The 8,017-nt window shown below is 35.2% G+C and overlaps 1 non-coding gene across 1 annotated transcript; it reads left to right on the forward strand.

Moving 5' to 3' along the window:
* The first annotated feature begins 7,669 nt into the window (after positions 1-7,669).
* Positions 7,670-7,776, forward strand: LOC128057893 (U6 spliceosomal RNA). The gene has a single exon (XR_008200355.1). It is a non-coding gene; the product is annotated as a U6 spliceosomal RNA (small nuclear RNA).
* The last annotated feature ends 241 nt before the right edge of the window (positions 7,777-8,017 follow it).

An 8,017-nucleotide genomic window follows, 5' to 3' on the forward strand; every position in this document is an offset into this window, starting at 1 on the left:
ATGAGCTCCCTTTAATTGAAAAAATCTGCTTTTCTTTGCAACATGAAAGAGCCTTTTAACATTAAATGTCTTGTGGTGTTACATATAAGAAGTACACTTAGCATTATGACCCAATACATGCATAAACATATTTATGAGTTTATACACACTCTGAAAAGTTTCTCAAAATCTTTTAATTCTCTATAACTTTATTCTTATCACAATTTTTCTAAGCCCTTATTGTGATTTTTTATTTCTCAACTCTTTGTTTTTCCTGTTAACAAAAATATTTCTTCTTTATCCCTCTACAGTGAACCATTGTTTCTGCTTGAAGCCACAGTAAAAATAAATAAATAAATAAGTTGGGAAAAATTTCACCATCTTTGACCAAATCATAATTACCAATATAACAGAGGATTTTAGGGGGAAATTAATCTTTACTTTCAGAGTTATGAGAGACCTTATAGTCCAGGAGGCAGCCTGAAAACAGTATTTAAAAGAGTGGATTTGGGGAGAAAGTGAAAATGAAAGTCACTCAGTCATGTCTGACTCTATGTGACCCCATGGACTATGCAGTCCATGGACTATTCTCCAGGTCAGAATAGTGGAGTGAGTAGCTGTTCCCTTCTCCAGTGGATCTTTGCAACCCAGGGAGCTAACCTGAAATGATAGCTGTTGTACATCTTAAACATCTACCTTTGGAAGAATTATTCTTTTATCCCCAACCATGTAAATTCTGCTTAAGTATTTTGCTAAGATATCATGGTACATTTTTCTAGGGAGAAGGGAAAAATCTAAGTCCAATAATGCCATAAAATGAGTGACCTGTGAAGGACTATATAAAGAAACATCTTAGTAGCAATGGACAAAAAAAATTCAGAAGAAACTGGGACCCATGAGAGCCACTATTTTTACCTCATGATTATTCCTACAATTGGTTCTGCTTATGTGGATGTGTGGGCAAAACAAGAACTGATGTATTTACCCACAACCTACTCAGGGCCAAATGCTGTATGAGAATATGTTCGTACATCAATAGGCATCTTTTACTCCATCTAATAATTTTAACAGTTTTCAAAGGCTTTTGTAATAAGTACCCAGACTTGGTGGAAAAGGAAATGGCAACCCACTCCAGTATTCTTGCCTGGAAAATCCCATGGACGGAGGAGCCTGGTAGGCTGCAGTTCATGGGGTCGCAAAGAGTCAGACATGACTGAGCGACTTCACTCACTCACTCACCCAGACTTGGTGGCTTAACTCACAGAAATTTACATTCTCATGTTTCTGAAGATCAGAAGTTTGAGACTGAGATGCCAGCAGGTTGGCTTCTTCTGAGGTTTCTTTTCTTGGTTTTTTGATGGATGAGTCTTCTCCTTGTGTCTTTTCTTGGTTTTCCCTCTTTGTCTTTCTTTTGTCCTAACCTCTTCTTATAACAACACTGGTCATGTTGGGTTAGCACCCACCCTTTAGATCTTGTTTTAACCTAATTACCCCTTTACAGATTTTACTGCCAAATACATTCACATCCAAAGGTTACTGGGGGTTAAGGCTTAAATATAGAAATTGGTCTGGGGAGTGATACAGTTCAGCTCACAACATTGCTTTAGTTATAGACCTCTACGAACCTGACTGAGAGACTTTCACTTTCACTATCCTGCTAACTGCTAAAGATGTTGGCACCTGGATCATATATTTATTTTTTGCTCCTTTTTGTCATCATCATGAATATCTTCAAGATTCAGGTAGATAATGGCTCTATCTCTACATATCCATAATCTACATATTTCACATAAGTAGTTCACTTCTATTATCAACCTCTAATTGTTGAGTTCAACTCGACCACAGGTTCCTGAAAGCGTGGTACAGCAAAAGAATGAGAAACACTCAAGAAAGTTACCACCAACACCCCCACGAGGTGAAGGTGCCCAAACTGATCTCAAGTCTACTTAATTATACTTTTTGAGACTTACTTGTACATGTTTACATGAGCATAGCAGGCCAAGTGGCCTTCAATGATAATCCTGTGTCATTAACATTTAACATTTTGGTATCCCTGTTTTTCTGCCTCAAGTGCAAAGACCCAGTTAATCTTTACGTGCCTCCCAAGCGCCAAAGATAGGAACAGTCTGTTGATGGTTTCCCATCCCCAGGTGTACATCTTGCTTTCAAAACGTTTTTTGTTCCTTCTTGGATTCCTTCAGGAGTCACATACTGGAATCCTGTCCTCTCAGCAAGATTGTTTAATTCTTTTGCCAGGCCTTTTAATAGGCCTTTCTCCTATACCTAATGGTAGCATTTATATCCATTTCACCACTGCACACTTATATTTCAGTGCCTACTGTGTAACCAAGGTTTTCCACTCTTAATTCTCTCAAACTTTGTACTTATCACACCTATTATCAACCTTCATTGTGATTCTTTTTAACTCTTTTTAAGAGCTCTTTTTAACTCTTTTTCTTGCAAAATAAATCCCCTTCTTTTAATTTCATCTCTACTGAGCTATTAATTTGTCTTCAAACCAGAGGAAAACATGAATCAGACAAAAATTTCTTATCTCTTCTTCCACATGTAACTGTTGAGTATGTGTATTTTCTATTACTGCATACCAGGTTATTACAAATTTAGTACATAAATCAAAAATTATGAGTTTAGAGCTTTCATGGGTCTGTAGTCCCTGTGAGAGTTAACTGGATCCTCTTCTGCGGTCTCACAAGGTTGAAATTAAGGTGTTGGTGCCTGCGTGCATGCTAAGTCACTTCAATTGTGTCTGACTCTTTTTGACCCTATGGATTGGATCCCACCAAGTGCCTCTGTCCATCAGATTCTCCAGACAAGAGTACTGGAGTGGGTTGCCATGCCCTCCTCCAGGGAATCTTTCCCACCCAGAGATCAAACTCATGTCTCTTATGTCTCCTGCTTTGGTAGGCAGGTTCTTTACCACTAGCGCCATCTGGGAAGTCCAGACCTGCAATCTCTTCTAAGGCTTAGCATTCTCTTGCAAACTCATTAAGGGAGGGAAAAATTAATTTTCTTACTGTTCTGACCGAAGTTATTGCTTGTTCTTGCTAGCTATAAACTAGGGCTTGCTCTCAGCCTCTGAACGCCTTCCTTCAGTTCTTTTGCCTTGTGGCCTCTTTCTCTTTATCATATAAGTTTACTTCATCTTTGATGCCAACAGAAGAATGTCTCTCTGTCACTTCATCTTCTTTTAGAGGGCTGACCTGTTTGGATTAAGCCAACTAAAGATATAACTGATCAGTAACCTAATAAGGGGAATGATATCTCATCATATTCATTCTTCTGGGATTTTAAAGGGCATATATGTGAGAGGATAGGAATCTCAGAATCTAGCTTAGAATTATGGCTACCCCACGACATCTGGAGAGCATCATACAACTGTGTTACCCCAGGAACTTCAAATGCATGATATCCAAAAATTGATTATATCCTCAACAGAGTCAGACATTACTGAGGTGACTTAGCATGCATGCATGCAGCAGGCATCTTATTCAAATTAATTTTTTTGTGAGTAAGGACTGGATAAGTATGTGTTTAATGTATTAACAAAAGGAATAAGTGCTATATTGTGATTCAGGAAAAAAATATCTTATTTATACTTAAGCTTTGGTTTTCCTTCAAACTCTCTCCAATTCTAACATTAAATGAGAATGTAATTGTACATCTTTAATAAAAGAAAAACTACCTATTGAAATAAGAAAAGTCATACCCTTTAAAATTACTTTTATAATAGGTTATAAAAGTAGGTTAGTTTGTATTTCCAGTAAGGAATATAAACATGAAAAACAGATCTCATTGTAAAATAATCATTGGAGAACAGGAATTATAAAATTATTATGCTATAAATTATTTATGGACTTGTTATGTTACAGTGAGAGAGAAGCAGTATATAGTCATCAACTAATCTGCAAGAATTCATTAACACCCTCACACTGTTTTATAATTAATATTTTGACTAACCTCCTTACACAGTTTTGGAATTTATACTTTGTGTATAAAATATATAATATAATCTAGGAGTGTGTATATATATATATGTATATATAATAGATTATATTATTATTTGGGGCAAGGTCTATGTATTATTAATCTTTGTCTTCTTAGCACCAAATAAAATACCTAGAAAAAGGAAATTACTAGTTATTTATTGAATAAAATAAGAGATTGACTAATAAGTAATCTGATGTACAGAACACTGAAACAAAGCTTGCAAAGGTAAGACACTTTCTTAGGTCATAATTTTCAAAAACATTTGGAAATGTAGAAAGAACAGTCCAGAAGATGTTAGTGCTAAAAATACAGACTTGAGATATATCTGTGAAGGTGGGTTTGCTTGTACATATAAATTAGGGCTAATACTACAATTAACTTTGATCCTTTTTACCCCAAGTCCTTTGCAGAGTCCTTTTTTATCCCACATCCTATATGCTTCTGTATTGAATTTTTTTGTACTAATTTAGCTCCCAGTCTCCATTTTCTTACCATTCTAATGTATAGTACAGACACATTTAGATGAAGTATCACAAATCATCAAGATATTGCCCTGCTTCAAAGGCACAAAGTATTCCTCCTAATTACCAAATTAAGGTGAAATAACCTGGTCCCATTTTCCCTTTATAGATCAGCATGCCAATTCATGTTACTTGTATTCTAATCTATTCAATGCAACCTTGTTTCCTAAAAATATTGGTGTACATAACTTCTCATTCTGTTTTCTCTCTCGGAAATAGCTTTCTTCATTACTGTATTTCAAAATTTTAAACATTTTCAAGTATCTAACTCATATGTTGTATTTTTCCTGAAGTCTCCTTAAACTTAACAGCAAGAAAGTGTTTACATGCTTTTGTCTTTTAAAACATGTTTTTTTTTCTGTTTTCTTATAGTACTTATTGTTTGCTATCATGTGCAATAGTTCTTTATATGCTTTATGACTTTCTTATTGAATGGGAAACTTTTTTTAAGATAAGGGTTTTTGTATTTTGGAACCCAGTTTTCTGTGAGGTGGCACAAAATAGACTCAGTGGAGTATTTTTTCATTGACAGTATACAATAATCATTGATTGAATCTTATAATATGCCTCATATTTTGCATATCTATCCAACCAACAACACAGATACAGGATCCCTAATTTAAAGAAAAGGCACAGACATATGTTAGTAACAGGATAGAGATTTGTATATTAACCTGTCAAATTTTAAAACCCATACACTACTGTATAACTCGGCTCCCACTCTAAATAGTGAAGAAACACCTTGATAAAATTTTTAAAAGAATTGAGCTTTCACTCTTTGAAAATTGAAATTTTGGTTTAGACACACTTACACTTGTGCCTCTATATTTTAAGCATTAAAAAAATTTAAGTATAGTTAATTTTCAGTGTCATGTTAATTTTAGGAGTATGGCAAAGTAAATCGAATGTGTGCATGTATATTCTTTTCCAGATTGTTTTCTGTTATAGCTTATTACATGTTAATGAATATAGTTCCATATGCTATATAGTAGGTACTTATATATCTATTTTCTATATAGTAACATGTATATGCTAATCCCAAACTCCTAATTTCTCCCTTCCCATCCCCCCACTATCTTTTTTGATAACATAAATTTGATTTCTATGTCTGTGAATCTATTTCTGTTATATAAGTTCAGTTCAGTTCACTTTAGTCACTCAGTCATGTGCAACTCTTTGTGACCCCATGGACTGCAGCACGCCAGGCCTCCCTGTCCATCACCAACTCCCAGAGTTTACTAGGGTTAGGGGTTAGGGTTAGGGCTAGGGTTAGGGGTTAGGGTTAGGGTTCCCAGCCCATAGTCACTAGAATAATCTACTCTCTGAGCAGGTTAACCAGAGATGTTTCTGTTGTTTAGAAACAAGAACACTGGATGGTACTATTAAGTACAGGAGAGGTAATGAATGTTCAAAGAATTTGAAATTAGTTATCTTGCCTATTTGGGCCTGAAAATAAACATATTCCTGCTGGGTTTCAGAAATATAATTCTTGCAGACTATAACTTGAAAGGAGTTGGACTAGAAAGAAAGCTGAGTGCTGAAGAATTGATGCTTTTGAACTGTGGTGTTGGAGAAGACTCTTGAGAGTCCCTTGGACTTCAAGGATATCCAACCAGTCCATCCTAAAGGAGATCAGTCCTGTGTGTTCATTGGAAGGACTGATGCTGAAGCTGAATCTTCAATATTTTGGCCACCTGATGTGAAGAGCTGACTCATTTGAAAAGACCCTGATGCTGGGAAAGATTGAGTGCCGGAGGTGAAGGGGATGACAGAGTATGAGGTGGTTGGATGGCATCACCAACTCAATGGACATGAGTTGAGTAGGCTTCACGATTTGGTGATGGACAGGGAGGCCGGGTGTGCTGCAGTCCATGGGGTCGCAAAGAGTCAGACATGACTGAGCGATTGAACTGAACCTATACCCTTTTTGGGCTCCAATTGAATCAAAACAGATTATCAATGGACATTAACAACATGGTAAAAGTAATGTTAGAATTATAAAGATCTTGAAGCAACCGTCATAAAAATGCTTCTATAAGCAGTTATGAACAGAATACAAACAAATGAAAATATAGAAAGTCTCAGCAAAGAACTAGAAAGTTTTAACCATTAAATAGAAGATATGAAAATCCAAATATAAATTTTAGAAACTTAAAATATAATAATTAAAAATCAGTGACTAGACAGTTAAAAAATAGAACATATAAGTATTTTTATAATACAGATAAAACGGTGCTGAGAGGGAGATTTATAGCACTAAATGCATGTATTAGAGAGGACAAAGAGTCTCAGACTGATAATTAAGCCCTTCCACGAAAACCTAAAAAAGAAAGACAAAATGAACCCAAAACAAGGATACCAAGAAACTAGATCACTCATACATTTCTGGTGGGAGTAAGAAATTTTATAGCCACTCTGGAAAACAATTCAGCAGTTTCTTAATAAATTAAACATTCAACTACCATCCAACCCAGCAATTTCACTTCTGTGCCTTTACTCCAGAGATATGAAAACATGTTTACACAAAATCTGTACATAAATATTTACAGCAGCTGTATTTGTACAAGGCCAAGATTAGTAAAACACAGATGTGCTTCAACTGGTGAATGGTTAAACAAATTCTAGAACGTTCAAGCCACATAATCTAGCTCAGCAATAAAAGGCAATGAACTATTGGTACATATAACAACTTGTACAAATCTCCACACTGAGTAATACACTGAGTTAAAAAAAAGAAGTCCCTATATATAGGTTATATATGATATGATGCAATTTATATAACGTTTTTAAAATGATTAAAATTGTTGAAATAATAAACAGATTTCTGGTTAACAAAATTTAAGACCTGAAGAAAGTATAAATGGCAATATGGAAGATCCTTGTAATGATGGAAAATTCTGTACCTTGACAATTCAATGTCAGTATCTTGATTATGGTATTGTTCTGTATGAATTTGAACTGCATGGTTCCACTTGTATGTAGATTTATTCAATAAATATTTAGTATATATCCATGGTTGGTTGAATCCTGGGGTACAGAACCTCAGATAAGGAGGGCCAACTCTAAATTCATACATGGAATTTTGACCCTGCAGGTGGTGGGCAGCTCTAGTTCTCTTGGGTTGTTCAAGTGTAAACTGTAGTTTTAGAATGTTATTGTTGCTGCTCACTTCGGTAGCACATATACTAAAATTAGAATGATACAGAGAAGATTAGCGTGGCCCCTGCACAAGGATGACATGCAAATTCGTGAAGTGTTCCATATTTTTAGGCTCAAAAGGGAGGGGATATATGTATACCTATGGCTAATTCACTTTGAGGTTTGACAGAAAACAACAAAATTCTGTAAAATAATTATCCTTCAATAAAAAAATAAATTAAAAAAGAAAAATGTTATTTTTGGGCAACTGGGAAAAAGGTACATGGAAATTCTTAGTATTATTTCTTAAAATTGCAGGTGAGTCTATAACTATCTCAAAATATCATTTTGCTTAAGACCATACTGTTAGT

Source organism: Budorcas taxicolor, chromosome 1 (assembly GCF_023091745.1).
Source record: "Budorcas taxicolor isolate Tak-1 chromosome 1, Takin1.1, whole genome shotgun sequence".
Taxonomy (NCBI): Eukaryota; Metazoa; Chordata; class Mammalia; order Artiodactyla; family Bovidae; genus Budorcas; species Budorcas taxicolor.